The 18587-nt window shown below is 41.2% G+C and overlaps 1 protein-coding gene and 1 long non-coding RNA gene across 2 annotated transcripts in view; one reads left to right on the plus strand and one right to left on the minus strand.

The window, feature by feature from the left end:
- Positions 1-755: 755 nt before the first annotated feature.
- Positions 756-18587, plus strand: part of LOC116046037 (SH3 domain-binding protein 4) — a 59632-nt gene continuing 41800 nt past the window's right edge. Inside the window, exon 1 of the mRNA XM_031294205.2 lies at positions 756-906. The gene's annotated coding sequence lies outside the window, so the exon portion shown is untranslated. The remainder of the gene's footprint in view (positions 907-18587) is intronic.
- The window catches only part of LOC116046798, a 13688-nt gene continuing 10110 nt past the window's right edge, over positions 15010-18587 (minus strand). The window contains exon 3 of the long non-coding RNA XR_004104239.2: positions 15010-15020. This is a non-coding gene — a long non-coding RNA (uncharacterized LOC116046798). The remainder of the gene's footprint in view (positions 15021-18587) is intronic.

The raw sequence follows: 18587 nt of genomic DNA on the forward strand, positions 1-18587 counted from the left end.
GTGATAAAGGAGATGAGACCAAAATACATCATACAAAGAATCAAGTAAACAACAACAATAGCACATAAACATCACGACTAATTCTTACAAAAAATATAAAATAACATACACACATTACTTAAAACAATATAAAGAAAAAGAGGTACAATTAAACATAAAATCACATTTCGTTAGAGGTTTCAGGGGGGAAAAAGCTCTACAGTTTCCACAAGTTTACTTTTCATTGTTGTTGTTTAACAGTCTAAGTGACTTGAGTAGAGATTTTAGTTCTATGAGAAAAGGTAAACAATTAGGAAGTGAGTTAGAGAATTCACGTACGCTTGTGAATGTAAAATTTGGCATTTAGAATAATGACAGAGTGCCTGAATTATCATATCTGTTTGTGTTTATTTAAAAAAAAAAATATTTAGAATTGAGATAAAAAAGAATACATAAATAAGTGCAAATAATATAATATGAAAGTAAGTATGAAAGTAATATTTTAAACAGAAACAACAAAAAAAGATACATAAGTAAAGAAGTGACAGACTTGTAAACTTCATTAATGAAATTATCTGTTTGTGGTCGTGTTATCATTTAAACCAAGTGACATCATGTCCTTATGGAAATGGCCCCGGTGAGGCCCCTCCCTGTCCGGGTGACATCAGCTGGAGCTCGGCTGCTTTCCTCCAGGAGAACACGGTGGTGAATCCGCGCGCGCGCGCACACACGCACGCGCGCACACACACACACACACACACACACACACACACACACACACACACACACACACACACACACACACACACACACACATCCAGCAGCAGCAGCAGCAGCAGCACCACCGGGAGAGCTCGACGGAAAACAGCGCCTGCTCGGCTATTATCGCTTTCTTCATGGGACTAAACAAGCCTTGTTCTCTGCCAGGTAAGGCTGCCATTTCTCCTCGTCTTCATTTCCCTCTGTGTTTGTTAAAAAACCCGTCTTTTTTGGGGTTCTCAACTTGGAAGAAGTGTTGTGGGAAAATGTTTGAGTCGCTCCACCTGGGAGCGACGGGTTTCATCCTGAGTGAGCTGCAACTTTTCACTGTGGGAAATCCATCTAAAGTCATGGGACATAGTTTATTTAGGCGAGAAAACGACGGTTAATCGTCAACAAACTGGTCTGCTGTGGATTTCCGAGAGTCTTTCCAAGTCCTGAAAATACCCGGACTTTAACGGTTATAAGCTCCGTGTCTTTTTTCTTTCTTTCTGTCTCGCTGTTTGAATCCTTTCTGTGGGTGTAACTGTATGGTACCTGCTGTTAAAACTACAGCAACGGTTGTTGCAGTGTCGTTTTTGCTACGTCAATGTTGTTAAAAGTCTTTTCAAATCCGTCATTTCAAGTTTTAAAACCAAGCCGAAAGGAAACTAAAGAGTCAAAGCTGGGATACATGTCAGATGTTCAGCTGTAGCTGTGTTATAACCAGTGAAAGCTGTGATAAATATCGGATATATTCAGCTGTAGCTGTGTTATAACCTGATGACGGTTAAGTCTAGCTACTGTATCGTAACGTTACCTTCTCTAAAACTACAGTAACGTTAACGGCTGTTGCAGCGCCTTTTTGCTACGCCAATGTTGTTAAAAAAAAGTCTTTTCAAATCCGTCGTTTCAAGTTTAAAACCAAGCCGAAAGGAAACTAAAGAGGCAACGCTGGGATACATGTCAGATGTTCAGCTGTAGCTGTGTTATAACCTGGTGACCGTTAAATCTCACTGTAATGCTACATAATGAACACGGAGCTCTGTCTGTAGCTGAGTGGGGCTGTGGGCGACACCGGTTGCCATGGCATTAAAGAACGTTAGCCTAGCTAGCAGAAAAACAACTCCGCTGATTTCTAGCGAGGGGTTTGACATCATCATCTTTATCAGCGGTGTAGTCTACGTGATACGCAGGTATACGCAGGTATACCCACTAAGAAAGCTCCAGGATTTCCATATACCCACTTAAAAATGCCCAATGACACGCAACGACATACTTTCCATTATAATTTTGATATTTTTTATATTGTCATCTGTGTTTTTCGTCTTCGCATAGGCTAAACAAAGGTATTTCCACCGTAAATAGGTGCATAAAAGTGTATCTGAATGCAGGAAATTAAGTCGTTGATGCTCAAAACTTCCCTGGGGGAGGACACAAAGACCCCCCACACTATGATATGCGCCCCCCTCCCCCAAAGGCAGATTCTGGCCCATATATATATATATATATATATATATATATATAGTAGGGATGCACGATTCTGAAAATGTTGATTGAACGATTCGGTTCGATGTTGATTTTTAGGTTCACGATTCGATTCAAAATCGATTCTCGATTAAAAAAAAAATGATCGATGTTTTTGGACACCCCTAATATATAGGTATTTATATACAGTAGGCAAAAACAACAAAAACATCTCTTGTTCTAGCTTCTCCAATGTGAATATTTGCTGATTTTATTACTCTTATATGATTTTTACATTTATATACAATTGAAGGCGTCATCCTGGATACTTTACTGGGCATTTTTCTGACATTTTATGGACCGTTTCATTGAATCATTTTTTTAGAAAATAACCTGTAGATGAATGGATAATGAAAACAATAATTGTATACCCACTACTATACACAAGTTTACGCGCCAAATCACGGGTGGCGCCATAACTCTACACAAATGCACTTAATTTCCGCCGGAAGCGGTTTGCGCAGCGTCTGCCGGTGTAAATACAGCGATTTCGATGCTAGCTTGGGAACACGGTTCTACTACTTTGACTGGAGATGGCGTTACTCTCCCCCACCCGAATTAACACAGTCTGACGAGAAAGAGGCAAACTCCATACCCAGTGAAAGTCACCGTTTCTCGGTTATTGGATGCTGGCTGCCAGCTGCCGGCATAACTTTCGTATATTTACAATTTTGTCATGCCACGTATAGAACATCTACCCCAATGTCTTATAAAGCTAACTATGGTGTCCGATTGCAATTTAATGCATTTTTGTGAACATTAGGGGTCTCCTTAGGAGGAGCTGCTAGCTAGGCTAGCTATGTGTCCCATTTAATCCTATGGGAAAGATCGTTGCTACACTTTCGGCATAATTTTCGTATATTTACAGTTTGAATTTCATCATGCCACGTATAGAACATATACCCCAATGTCTTATAAAGCTAACTATGGTGTCCGATTTCAATTTAATGAATTTTTGTGAACATTAGGGGTTTTGATTCAGAGGTCTAAGAGGAGGCTAGCTAGCTCTCATTGATAGAGCTCCATCCAGCCGCAGCTCTATCAATGAGACTCGTGGAGCCTGCGTTCATTTCCCCGATCGTTTGTTTAAATAACTCAACATACATATCCATTATAAGATTAAGTCATCGGCTCGTGTTTGTAGAGGTTTCAGACCGCAAGACCCGTGTCAGTCTGAACCAGGGGCGATCCTAGGATCAGACCTTTAGGGGGGGCTGTGACTACAGCTGCAAAGATTAATCGATTAATCGAATAGTTGTCAACTATTTTGATAATCGATTAGTCGGTTTGAGTAATTTTTTAAGACAAAAGTAAAAAATCTTTGATTCCAGCTTCTTAAATGTGAATATCTTCTAGTTTCTTCTCTCCTCTGTGACAGTAAACTGAATATCTTTGAGTTGTGGACAAAACAAAGACATTTGAGGATGTCATCTTGGACCTTTTGGGAAACACTGATCCACATTTTTCACCATTTTCTGACATTTTATAGACCAGACAACTAATCGATTAATCGAGAAAATATTCAACAGATTAATCGACTATGAAAATAATCGTTAGTTGCAGCCCTAGCTGTGACGCAGATATAGTGCCTGGCAAAAGTCTTAACCTCCCCCAGCTAAATCAGTGATTTCATTATTTGATAATCTCTGAGCTACTGAACAACAACGTCAGCTAATGTTTTTTGACACTACGATGGAACTAAACCTGGCACTTTATAAGTCTCAGTGATAACAACCAACGTGACACAATGTTCTCACATTCAGCAATTTTAGTTGCTTACGTTTCAATGTGGGTTTTAAATCTGAGACATGAAATGACCAACTTCTTCTCCGGGGATTACCAACGTTAAACTACACAACCGCACTCCTGCTCTCCGTCTGACAGATCAGATAGAGACTCAGCCACCTCCAATGGCCAAAACTACATTTCTGTTAACCCTTTCCTTGACGGGGTTACAGGATCATAGCATTGGCGACAGCGACGGGATATTAAATCTGTTTCAAGCCATTTCAACCTGTAATTGTTTGTGGTCAGTGTAACACTTATCAGTTCAATTTTCTAAGCACAAACGGACATTTGGAAAAACAGAAAAATTATTGACTGTTTTTCCAATTTTCTGTTTTTTATTCAGAGGATCAGAAATTGAGAAAATTACAAAATTGCGTCTGGGCTCCAATTATTCAATACTGTGATGGTATTCTCTTCCTCTGCTTTGCGGAATATGCAGGTCATTAACTGCATATGGACCAAAAAAAAACTAAAAACAAAAAACATAGACTTTGGGGTCAGAGGTGCAACTGATGGTTTCTAGTGGGGGGGGCGGGGCGTAGCTAGGCGGAACGAGGGAGAGAATATCATCACAGTATTGAATAATTGGAGCCCAGACGCAATTTTGTAATTTTCTAAATTTCTGATCCTCTGAATAAAAAACAGAAAATTGGAAAAACCAGTTTAAAGATCCAATTTTTTAATTTGTCAAGGTGGAAAAAAATGAAATTTTTTTTCTCCAAATGTCCGTTTGTGCTTAGAAAATTGAACTGATAAGTGCTACACTGACCGTTTGTCCTCTCTCACTAACAGACAAGTTTGCAAACTCTCACTTGAAGCACTAAATGTGATTTAAAAAAAAAAATTTTTTTAGGGCTGGCTGAGATGAAATTTAAAAGGGGTCTAAAATCGCCCATGGTCTGAACTGTGGGAGCCAGCAGCCAAAAACAAACACATACAGGAAAATGAGGAATGATGCAAATTAGAGCTGATATTGAAAACCGATTAACAGAAAATGAATTATTTTGTAAAGAGTTTTGATAGTTGACAAATAGGGCTGGGCGATAAATCGATTTTATCGATTAACTCAAATGTGTAGTTAACGTCGATTTGTTAAAATGAAAATCGATCCACCTTAACATCCGCCGACGCTCCCCTCTGGGCTCCCGTAGCTCCGAACGGGCTCAGCCCTCCCCCCGCGCGTTTGCCATAGAGATACACAAACAACATGGCAGCGACAGGGACTAACATTAATTCTTTTCTGAACTAGTAGTTTCATTACTTACTTATCCGTAATCTCCGCCGAAATGACCGGCAGCTCGCGGTGCTCTGTCCCCGGCTGAGAGTCACCTATTCTCAGATAACTGAACCACCAGCTACCGCTGGCCTAAAGGACCACCACGCGGGGCACCAGAGGCGGTGTTGAGGAACTCTTTTGCGGCTCAACACATCTACTAAATGCCGCTGATACGACCGAGCTGTGACGGAGGTCTGTAGCGGCTTAAACAACTAGCAATCGCCGCTCTGTAGCGCTGAGCTCCTCTTCGACGTTTGTTTCTACCGCTAGTTACTACCATAGACTGTTAATATTAATAATATACAGTCTATGGTTACTACGAAGGAGCTCGCTACAGGTATGCTACATTCAAGAGACCATGGGATGTTAATGTACGTTACTCAGCAACAGGTGAAAATAGGGGCAAGGTTGCCCAATAACGTTAAAATGATTTGAACTTTTAGCGAGGAACGAGAAGTGAATTACCTGTATGTGTGAAAACAGCTTTATCTCACGCATCCGTTTGTTTGTTGTTGAATATATAGCCCCCCCCCAAATCCAAAAAAAGGGAAAACACTCAAACCAATTTATATTTCCACAAAATTGGCATGAATAATCATAATGGTATACATGCCCCATGTGTGTGCGTGTGTGTGAGTCAAAACAAAATAAAGTTAAAACTAGTTTTGAACAATTTCTTTGTCATCTGCAGATTGATTTTAAGTAGGGGGAGAAGAAAAATCGGGGATTTTATTTTTAGGTGATATCGCCCAGCCCTATTGACAAAACGACCACCCATCTCTCGTTCTAGCTTCTCCAATGTGAATATTTGCTGATTGTATTACTCTTCTATGATTTTTACATGAATACCTTTTAGGTTTTAAACAATTGAAGGCGTCATCCTGGGTACTTTACTGGGCATTTTTCACAGTTTTCTGACATTTTATGGACCGTTTCATTGAATAATTTTTTAGAAAATAACCTGTAGATGAATGGATAATGAAAACAATAATTTGCTGCAGGCATAACTAAAATAGTAACAAGTTGATTATCTCATAATTTTGGCTCATATCTCTGAACCCATACAGGATTTCAAGAGAGTAAAACACAATCCATTTCTTGTTAAATGTCTCTCAAATTAGGTTATTCAAGAGATATATGACAACAATAATGCTGAATGTGCTGTGATATAGTATTTTATTGAAGTAGAATCATAGCCTAAAGTTAACTGTCCAAAAAGAAATGTAACAGCTCCGATTTATATTCTTTTGTAAGATACATTTTTGGGGCATTTTAGCCAGACAGCTGTAGACAGGAAAGGGGTGAGAGAGAGAGAGAGAGAGAGAGAGAGAGAGGGAAGACATGCAGCAAATGGCCGCAGGTCGGACTCAAACCCTGAGCCGCTGCGTCGAGGACTGAGCCTCTACATACGGGCCGCTGCTCTACCAGGTGAGCTACCCAGGCGCCCACCAGCTCGGATTTTACTGTTGACGTCAACACATAGAGCGCCATAGAACAATAAAATCCGAGCGGCAGTTGCTGGTTGTATTTAGCCGCTACAGAGCTCCAGGACGGGGGCTACCAGCGGCAGGTGTTCAGCCGCCAATAGGTGACTGTGAGCCGGCTACAGGCACCGCCAGATGACGGTCCTTTCAGGGGCCGTGGTAGTGGAGTTTAACCAGAAAAAGTGAGCGTCATGCGGTGATGACAGTTAAGTTTAGACACCAAAACGACTAGAAAAAGATGGTGGTTTGGATTAAAACACTCCCGAGGAACAAAGGAGCGTTACCTGGGTGAAAGTGTTTTGTAATTTAAGCAATTATTTAATAAATGAGAAACTTTCAACATAATACGGAGTAACAGAGAGTCAGATAGTGTTGGCCAAGTGTTAGGCCAATACTCGGCCTATCCCTAATTAGCACTATTACAACTTGTGCAGTATTAATATTGATATTAATCATTTGTATGTAGACAACGTGATTCCTAGCCTAGAAATCTAGACGCACCCTAGCGGCAGCAAATGTAATTTGCAGCCAGTGTCAGTCTAGCAACTCTCTGTTGGCTTGCGAGCTGGAAAAACCAAATTCTAGTCAGGCCAATCACATCGTGTATAGAGTCGGTGGGCGGGGCTTATGGCTGCTGCTGCTGGAGAACAGCGGTCTTTGGAATCGGCTTTGGCCGCGACTCTGGAAGACTTGGAGTTCTGCTTTTCTTTGAGAAAAGAACAAAGAACAGCACTGAAGTCATTCTTAAAAAAGGAAGATGTGTTCGAAGTTTTGCCGACCGGATACGGCAAAAGTTTAACCTATCAACTAGCGTTGCTCTGGTTGGTTGGAGCGCTATTCTATTGCGTGCAGAGAGAATTTGAAAGACAACCGTTTATCCCGCCCCTCGGATTGAGCCCAGCCAATGGGGAGTTCCTAGACCCAACATCTTGCGCGTCAGGCTATGTGATTCCATATTGGCTTGCAAACTTTGTTCGCTAATTGAATGGAAACGCCTTAAAATGTCTCAAATCAAGTCAAAACAGCATGCAACGTCATAACGCAACAGGTTTTTAGTCGCTGTAAAGCCGTCGGATGGAAACACACTTTCACCGGCTTTATTCGCATGAATGTTTTTAGCGAACTTCAGATAATTCGATTGACGAAGTGGATGGAACCATAACTACATGTGTGTCTACATGTTCCCATACAAGAAGCCAATGTACACAAACACTGATGTATAGAGGAGTGGTGGATATATATATATATATATATATATATATATATATCTATCTATCTATGTATATATGTATGTATCATATATTAAAAACAATAACACGAGCGGTGACTACTTATCCATGGCCCTCTTGTTTTTTATATTAAATTAGATAATGTAGCTTGAAATAATTAATGGCACCAAAGACTAAAAGAGGCTTTGTGATGGCCCAGATTGATTAAAAGCTGCTGTCTTATATATTATACATTAGATGAGCACTACAGCGTCCACAGACTACCTTGTTTCTTTGATTTTCCCTTGATCGGTTAGTTAGTTTGTTAGTTTTGTGAGTTCCTGACCCTTTAAAACACCAAAGTCACACAACAACACTAACTAACCGATGGAGGCAGCGGTAGATAGGACTGGGTATCGAATTCAATACTTTTTAGGCACCGACCGAATTGGCTCTTAAATATCACTGTGTCGAAAAATGCCTCGTCATGTAAATCTCATCAGCGTCAGTGAGCCAATCAGCACGCAGCACGCTTCTACCAAGATCTAATAATGGCTGTGATTGGCTGCCTAATGTTACACGTCGTAGAGACACGCGGGGAAAACTCTACGTTACAGAGAGACGGGACTCACGTAGTAGGAGCTGAAACATACATAAAAAGATTTGTAATATTGTTATTTTCTTTTGGTTTTATAAAATTGGTATCGAAAAGTATCGTTTAGGAACCGGAATTGAAGTCACGGTATTGGTATCGATACCGGTATAACTTTTTTATGTGTTCTGGGAGGTAAAACGTCTGTTTTTGTCTAAAGGAGTCTGGTGGCTTTGAAGAGAGCAGAGATAACAGCTTCAGTTCCCCGTCGTAAAGGGCTGAAAATATTCTAAATATAGAGTCCACTTAAGCTGATATAGACTGCCCAAAACATTCTTAGCAACAAAAATAACAAAACAGCGCCTTTGACAGCAACTTTCTCGATTAAAGGACAAATCCGACGCAAAATGAACCTAGGGGTTAATAACACGTGTCCGAGTTCGACCGTTCTCTGGGACATGTTTTCATGCTAATCGAATGTGACCAGATTTAGCCCAAACTGCTAATTAGCTTATAATCAGTCCCTCCAGAAAACGTGATTATGCGATCGCATAATTCAATGCATAATCCAATGCATAATCAGCCAAAGTCTGAAATTTTTCAAATACGCCGCACTTTTGCCGCATAAATTGCCGATTTATTGATTGCATGATTTCATAATCCCTGCATTTTCGTTGCAAAAAAGTCACACATATCTTAGCAGAAAGTTGAAAAATGTTGCGTTTACTTCACACAAGAGCAGCCATTTCCCCCTGTTGCCATGGGAATGTTATGAAATGATGTAATTACGTGACGTGAACATCATCGAAAAGCTGCAAACCCCGCCATGAAGCCATGATGAAACTGCAGTTTTTGCAAGTTCCCGCAATTTCATCGCATAAAATTGCATAAATATCCCGCATATTCCATCGCATTTTTTTAAGAAAACGTGCCGCATAATCAAGGATTTTTGCCCGCAACAATCACAAAAAAACGCATTTTTCTGGAAGGACTGTATAATGTCGGGGGACGGGTAAAGTAAAAAGAAATCGTTATTTCTACACCACTAACAAGGCTCAAAATAGCACCACACTTCCACTGTAGTACGACGAGGGTCCCTACAGGTAAACCGAAGCATTGAGAACTTTGTAAGTGTACAGACAGTTTATTAAAAAGATAGATCATAAAGACAGTACCGTTCACGTATACATCTTGGGAAAACAGTCACGACCGGTCGAACGCCGAACGCCGTGCTTGAGCTATGTTACTGGTTACTATTTACACGGCGTTCACATTGGTCACATTTGATTAGCATGAAAACTAATCTCAGAGAACGGTCGACTCGGTACAAATGTGTCATCAACCTCTAGGTTCATTTTGCGCCGGATTTGTCCTTTAAGCAGCGTTCAACGCTAAGGTTTTTTGTCCCGTCGGGCAAGTAAGTTTTTTTTTTACTTGCCCAAAGTCAAGTTTTACTGGCCCCTTTACAAAAAGAAACAGGGGAAAAGCCTTGGAAAACAACGTAAAAGAAAATGTTAAACTTCGAGAAACAAAAACCCCATTAAAAAAGCCTAAGGTCTAAAAAAGTCGAAAAAATGTCAAACGTTGAATGCATCGAAAGTGTCAAATAACGTCAAAAATAATGTCAAAAGCATGCAGCGCCAACTCAAGTCTTCATTGGTCAACGGCACATTCAGATCAAATGATCACGACACGATGACGCCCGGACGGGCAAGTGGGTTGTTGTATATTTACTAGGGCTGTCAAAATATAATAATATAATATATAATAAAAAATAACGCGTTAAAAAAATTAACGCAGATTAATCCATTCTATATTGACGTTTGCATACAGACGAAAATCTGGTGCCACTGATATGTCTGCTCTTCTCTCTGATGCTCTGAAACAGACGATACAGGAAACACAAACATCGCTGCATGTGACGCTAGTTAACACTATACTCAACAGCAGCTAACGTTAGCCTACCACTAGCTAGTTAACACTATACTCGACAGCAGCTAACGTTAGCCTACCGCTAGCTAGTCAACACTGTACTCAACAGCAGCTAACGTTAGCCTACCGCTAGCTAGTTAACACTATACTCGACAGCAGCTAACGTTAGCCTACCGCTAGCTAGTTAACACTATACTCGACAGCAGCTAACGTTAGCCTACCGCTAGCTAGTTAACACTGTACTCGACAGCAGCTAACGTTAGCCTACCGCTAGCTAGTTAACACTATACTCGACCAGCTAACGTTAGCCTACCGCTAGCTAGTTAACACTATACTCGACAGCAGCTAACGTTAGCCTACCGCTAGCTAGTTAACACTGTACTCAACAGCAGCTAACGTTAGCCTACCGCTAGCTAGTTAACACTATACTCGACAGCAGCTAACGTTAGCCTACCGCTAGCTAGTTAACACTATACTCGACAGCAGCTAACATTAGCCTACCGCTAGGTAGTTACCACTATACTCAACAGCAGCTAACTTTAGCCTACCGCTAGCTAGTTAACACTATACTCGACAGCAGCTAACGTTAGCCTACCGCTAGGTAGTTAACACTGTACTCAACAGTAGCTAACGTTAGCCTACCGCTAGCTACTTAACACTATACTCAACAGCAGCTAACGTTAGCCTACCGCTAGCTAGTTAACACTATACACAACAGCAGCTAACATTAGCCTACCGCTAGCTAGTAGCTGGATTAAACACGGTTATGTAACAATCTGCAGCTGCCGTCGGAAAAACAACACAGATGGTGCGTTCAATGAAACTGGTAAACTACAGCTTCGTGGTGCATTTGAAGTTATTGTAAATGTCCTTTTCCTATCTGATGGTTGTTTTTGTCGTTCAACAGCAATTTACTAGTGAAATAAGTTATTGTTATTGTTATACATTATTATTTTTGATTTATTATTATTAAATCATTTAATTTTGACCATATGGCCTTAGCAATAAACAAGCCATTCTTTAATGTCACCGACTGTTGTTTAGTACCCTTTTATTTTCTTTTCTTTTTTTACTTTCTTAAAAAGTATCGGTTCAAGCACCGTTAATTATGTATGCGATTAATTTCGATTAATTAATCACAGAGTCTGTAATTAATTAGATTACATTTTTTAATCGATTGACAGCCCTAATATATACTCGTCCGACGTGGCGTTTTACTTTCCCCCCCGGCCACCGGGCAACACTTACTGTTGAACCCTTTTGATAAAGATCTTATCTTGGCCATCTTACAATTTTCCTTGCTTCACACTGGATGATACTGTGAGATCATATTTAGTTTTCCTTTGGCAGATCGTTGTGTTTCTCGGTCCAGATTCACTCCCTTCTCTCAGACATTTATCAGACATTTCTGACAGCCGCTCGCTCTGCACACCAACAACAGCATCGTGGTTCACTGCAATGTAGATTTAAGTTAACCTGAGCACGGATGATGTTTTAGGGCTGCAATTAATGATCATGTTCTCTTCCCTCAAATGTCCACAACTCAGAGATATTCAGTTTACTGTCACAGAGGAGAGAAGAAACTAGAACATATTGACATTTAACAAGCTGAGCTCACACAAGTTTCACTGTTTTTTCATAAAAACAGACTCTAAACAATTAATCGCTTCTCAAAATACAGTTAGCAATTCATTTAACAGTAGACAAATAATCGTTTAATAGATGGGTATTTGCAGCTCTAATGATGTTAATGTTGCATCTGTAACTGCAGGTCAATGGGAAAATACCCAGAATTTGACTTCCGCTTATGAATGTGTTTAACATAGAGCTATTTACTCTGAAAACCAGCTGCAACGTGCGTATTTGGACTATTTGAGTCTCTCACTGGGATAAACCAGTTTGCGGAGCGCCGTCTTCATTAGGGATGCACCGAATCCAGATTTTGGGGGTTTTTGGGGTTCGGCCGAATACCGAATCCACTGGTTAAGATTCTGCTGAATCCTCGTCCCATCCTCAGTCCATGAACACAGTAAACACATTAATGAAGTAAACAGTGACTGTCCTTCCTTTGCTGTACCTGAAGTTGCTGCATTTTGGCTGCTGTCTGTAGATTCCTTCATCACAACTCATATTCTTTCGGATGTTTCGAAAGAATTGAAAGAATGTTGTTTAGGGTCCTCGCCACCACGAGACAAATCGGCATTCCCTAAATTGAACATGTAGCTGGACTTGAATGGCCTTCTTTTGACTGAAAGTACTGCCAAACTACACTTTTTCTGCTCACCAGTTCCATTTTCACTTCCTCACAGCCTACTGCATTGAACGCTCCACCTACGTAAACACCTTCCCGTAATCAACGGCGCCGTCATTACGTCGACCAGCGTAGCGCGCGTAGTGCAAGCGTAGGGTTCGGTGGGAAAAAATTCTAAGCTTCAGCAGAAACCCAACCCCGTCAAAAAGCCCAATATTCGGCCCAATCCGAAGCCGAATCCTGGATTCGGTGCATCCCTGGTCTTCATGGTTAACAGAAACCAACGTTGACTTTTGGTTGAAAAGTCATTGGTTAAAGACTTGTTTGAAGATCTTTTTTCAAAGACTCAAACCGCGGGTCGCCAGTGTCAAAGTTGCCCACTTTGTAAGCCCAACCGTCCACTTCAACCCTTCAGCTCCGCAGGTTTTGCGGCACGATAACGTCTTTGCTTCGGTGGGCAACATCTTCATTCACATATTCATGCTCAGGGTCTTCTCTGGCTTTGTGGAAGACGTAGGTGCACATATTGGTAAGGGGTTTAGGCGTCCTTCCTCAAGAAAATGTTTTTTCCGTCTCTTTGTAGTCGTGTTGTGTCTCTTTTTTGGTCATTTGTGTATCCTTTGGGGCTGTTTTGGGTCTCTGTGGTCATTTGGCGTATCTTTATATTCGGTTTGTGTCCTTTTGTGGTAGTTTTGCGTCACTTTTTCACATAATTTTGGACCGTTATTATATATTCACCATATCTGTGTCTAAAACATTGGAAAAGCTAGAGCAGATAATAAATACATAACACTCAAAAAGCTTAAAGACAAAACTTGAAGCTAAAGAAATCCAACTACAGTCATTAGATGTGAGGAAAGTTCTTTTACATTCAGTCGGCTGGACAATATATCGATATTATATCGATATCAATATATGAGACTAGATATCATCTTACATTTTGGATATCATAATATCGTAATATGACATAAGTGGTGTCTTTTCCTGGTTTTAAAGGCTGCATTACAGTAAAGCGATGTCATTTTCTGAACTTACCAGACTGCTCTAGCTGTTCTATTATTTGCCTTTTACCCACTTGGTCATTATATCCACATTACTGATGATTATTTATCAAAAATATCATTGTGTAAATATTTTGTGAAAGCACCTAAAGTCAACCCTACAATATCGGCGCAATATCGTTATCGTGGTATTTAATAAAAAAAAGAAAGAAATGGTGATATTTGATTTTCTCCATGTTACCCAGCTCTACCCTGCAGACGTTTTATCACTTTTTGAGCAAATGACTACTTCATCCCTGCACGGCCGAGGACCCGATGTTGGGTCCCAGCAGCACATGAATAGACGTCATTGTTTGAATGAATGCATGTGATCATGTGATTCCAGATAAGCACCCCCCCGCCCCCTCCTCCCCCTCTCCAGGGGTGAACGTGCGTCTTCTGGTGTCTCTGCCGCTCAGTTCCAGCTGATTACGGCACGAGTTATGACAGGGCGGGCACGGCTGTAGTTGGTGTCAGACGGGTAGCTGTTACACCCCTCCCACCCTTCCCCCCTCCCCCTCGCCTCGCTCTAGCCTCCGGCCTGGGCCACCGCTGGCAGCTTCACTCATCAGGGACTGAAGCCAGTTATTAGGGTCTGAAAAAACAAAATCGAATCATGTACGGTATGTAGGGATTTTTTTTTGTGTGACTATTTTTAACCCTCTGACATTTATTTTTAAATTCACCTTCTAAGGGTATTTGCATATAACTGATCCCCCGTGTGTTTCATGTTCAGAACAAACTCAGCTTCCTGTAGAGTGACGCCCATATTTGTTCCAGAGCAGTTTGTAAAGACATAATTTGGCGCTGACGCTGAAACGTTGGAAGTTTGCTTTTTGAAATTTCTCCAATCTCTTGAGAAAACAAACCTACACTCAAGTTTGTTTTGGTGCATAAAATGAGTTTGCAAAAGTCTTGGGTTCACAAAAGTAGCGTAATATATGAATAATATAGTAGTAGTACTGCGGACGGCTGCTCCATCATTCCCGTTTCCAGCCAAACAGAGTGAAAGCAGAAGATCCGTGGTGCGATCGAGACATCACGAAATCTTGGAGGGACTGCACAATCTTTATTTTGTATTAGTTACTTTTCTCGTGTGAATGTTGTCTTGATTTTATTGTGCAAAATAAACAAATTCAAATAGCTAGGTAGCTACGTAGGAAGCTCTGAGTGGCGTTTCTCAGCTCCTATAACGTGAGCCCAGTCTCTCTGCGTAATGTAGAGTTTTTTCTGCGTTCCTCTTGACGCGTAACGTTAGACAGACAATCACAGACTTAAGATTATTGGATCTTGGTAGAAGCATGCTGCGTGCTGATTGGCTCACTGACGCTGATGAGCTTTACTTCTTAGATATTGAAATTGAGTATTGAATGACGAGGCATTTTTTCGATACTCGATACTAACGAGACAATTCGATCGGTGCCTAAAAAGTATTGAATTTGGTTCTAGGGCTGCACAATTAATCGCAATTTCATCGTAATCGCAATACGGACTAGTGCAATATCCAAATTGCACGGGGGTGCAATATTTGTGAAAGGCAAAATATGTGTCAAGCCCTTCTTAATTATTAGTATTATTAGTATTGTGCTGCTGCAGAGACGTCCCAGCCACGAAATTGCATCCAAAAATCTTCTTTTGGTACAGATCCTCGCAAAAATCACCAGAGTGATCATTCCCTCCAATATCGTGCATCATATCGCAATATCAGTCAAAATAATCGCAATTAGATATTTTCCTCACATCGTGCAGCCCTATTCGGTACCCAGCCCTAAAAATAAGTCACTGAACAAATGGGAGTTGTGTGTGGTGATTCAGAGGTCTGGAACCAGGCTGAACGTCACAATCCTGGATAAAAACTTAAAGTTTCACTCCTCCATCAGTTGTGACTGCAGGCTGTAGCCTCGACGACTCATTGAAGAAACCAAAGGGAAGGAAGTGTGTGTGTGTGTGTGTGTGTGTGTGTGTGTGTGTGTGTGTGTGTGTGTGTCCTGGGATAGGGGGATAGGGGTGTGTGAGTGTAACGCCATTGTTGTCAGGTTCGTGACACGACTGGCAACAACCAAAGCTGCCCAATGAATGTCCTAATAAAGTCCCAGAATGACAGTTTAACATGATCTCTAACCACTTCATTGTCGTCAGAAGAATGATAACTTTTCCTTCTTTGCTCCTCCTCCACTTGAATAATGCATGATTTCATTTGGAGCTCGGCATTCCTCACATTCCCGCTCCCTTAATCCCCGCAGCCAGTCCACCTTGGTATGTTTATATTGTCAAGTAAAGGAATGAATGATGGCTGCAGCTGCTGCAGCACTGAGACATTCACACTAGGGCTGGGTATCGCCACGGATTTCCCACATTGCATATTTGCATAAAGTTGAATTCAGTCAACTTTATGCAAATTAGATTAAACTGACCGTTGTTGGTCTGAAATGAAGACAGATTCAGCAACTGCGTGGCCTATTTCTCGCTTAAAATGTTTTCAGAAACACGTTTCAAACGTATTTCAAACGAGCCGCCATCATGGTCGGTTTTGAAATCTGAGAGCAGCCAGACCCAGGTGAAGCGTTCGTCCAATCAGCTGCAGGCATCGCGGTTGTAGGAGGGTTTAGACTACTTTCTTTGCTTGTCATTGGTCAGTGAAGAGAGACGGGTGGCGAGCACACTAGCGTGCAATGCTTGGAAGCGGGGCGATCCCATCCGTGAAAACAATGCGTATATGGACAACGTACTATTAGACACCAAAACGAGAAGTTAATATCAGAAGAAAAGTTTTTGGGGTTAGGGGGTCGAACAATACTGGTTTTTCAAGGCCAATACCGATACCGATTATTAGTAGTTATTGAAACTGATATTTGGAACCGATATGCATCAAAATTTAAATCTTTTAGTCAAAATTAACATTTTGGAATGTTACATACAAAGTTTGTTTAAATGCTTTCAGCAACTATTTAATAAAACTGAAACTTTAAAACATAATACACGGTCAAAAAAATGAATAAATAAAAACAAAAATAGCTTCCTGAAGTTGTAAACAGTTTGTTTGCAGGTGTTTGCAGGTCTGCTCACAGAGCCGTAGCCGAGCCAAAGTAGCAAACTTTTTTATTCTTCAACTTGGACCAGGCTAATGGACCAGGCTAATGGACCAGAGTCTGGTAGGACCAGGCTTATGGACCAGAGTCTGGTAGGACCAGGCTAATGGACCAGAGTCTGGTAGGAACAGGCTAATGGACCAGAGTCTGGTAGGACCAGGCTAATGGACCAGAGTCTGGTAGGACCAGGCTAATGGACCAGAGTCTGGTAGGACCAGGCTAGTGGACCAGAGTCTGGTAGGACCAGGCTAATGTACCAGAGTCTGGTAGGACCAGGCTAGTGGACCAGGGTCTGGTAGGAACAGGCTAATGGACCAGAGTCTGGTAGGACCAGGCTAATGTACCAGAGTCTGGTAGGACCAGGCTAGTGGACCAGTGTCTGGTAGGACCAGGCTAGTGGACCAGGGTCTGGTAGGACCAGGCTAGTGGACCAGGGTCTGGTAGGACCAGGCTAGTGGACCAGGGTCTGGTAGGACCAGGCTAATGCATAAACATCTGCAAATATGTCCTTGAGCAAATGTTCCCTCTGACTGACGGCAGCCCAAATGTTTCAACGTGCACTTGTTTCCCCCCAGGCAGCAGCAGCTGAGGAGAGTTTGTAAGTCAGCAAACAGACTTACAAATAAAAATAAAACAGCATTTAAAATTGTTATTCTACGTGCCTGTGGGTTTCTCTCAGATCAGACAGTTGCCCCTGAGGCCATTAGGAGTTCTGGCTGCAGACTCTTGACAGCTCTCAGGAAAGTTTCTAAAAGCGAGCTCCGCTGGGATTTTATACGTCCAGATAAGACTGGGTTAGCAGGGTTTGTTTTTTTAACCCTTTTATTTATTTAGCAGGGTTTTCCCTACAATTAAGAGCTTTAGGTGCAGCACCCGAGCCGTTATTTGGACACTACATATGCCGAATGAATGTAAAATCAATGTCCGCATTAAAACTAACTGAATGGCTTTTCTGAGATCTAACCTAAACTTCTTTAGCAAGTGTTGTCTTTAAGCTTTTTGGGTGTTATTTATGTATTATATGCCTTAGCTTTTCCAATTGTTTAGACACAGATATGGGAATAATAATGGTCCAAAATGATGTGAAATTGATTGTTCTTTATTGAAAAATGGCACTTTTTCTTGAGGGAGGAAACCCCTAAACCACCAGACAAATACGTGCACCTAAGTCTTGCACAAATCAAGGGAAAACACTGCTCAGGGTTGGCAGTGGTTGTTTTTAAATAACTGTTGGAATAATATGCCATCAGTAAGTTATTCAGTATTTTATAGGCTATTCTGTGCACAAAAACTATCAAAAAGGGCTAATACTGTAAGTCAGTTAATCCACTGGAACTTGATTAACTCACAAAAGTGAAAAAGACAAAGGTAAGCTGGGGGGGATTTGCTGCTTTTTCATGCTTAATATAATTAACCATAAAGTTCCAGGAACTATTGCACTACAGAAACTACACAGGGGAACTCAAAGCCACATACATCACGGCTGTTTCCATTTCCAGCGTATCTGAAGACCCGTAGGAAAATTAGACCGATGATGGATTCAAAATGTCATGAGGAAAACAACAACGCAGTCGTCATGTTGTCGTTTGTTACTGTTGAATGACTCTGATGTTTTATTGTTCCAGAGGTGGAAAAGGAGAAGTATGTAGAGAGACAACAGTAGAGAGACAACAGTAGAGAGTA

The sequence above is a fragment of the Sander lucioperca genome, chromosome 8, assembly GCF_008315115.2.
Source record: "Sander lucioperca isolate FBNREF2018 chromosome 8, SLUC_FBN_1.2, whole genome shotgun sequence".
Taxonomy (NCBI): Eukaryota; Metazoa; Chordata; class Actinopteri; order Perciformes; family Percidae; genus Sander; species Sander lucioperca.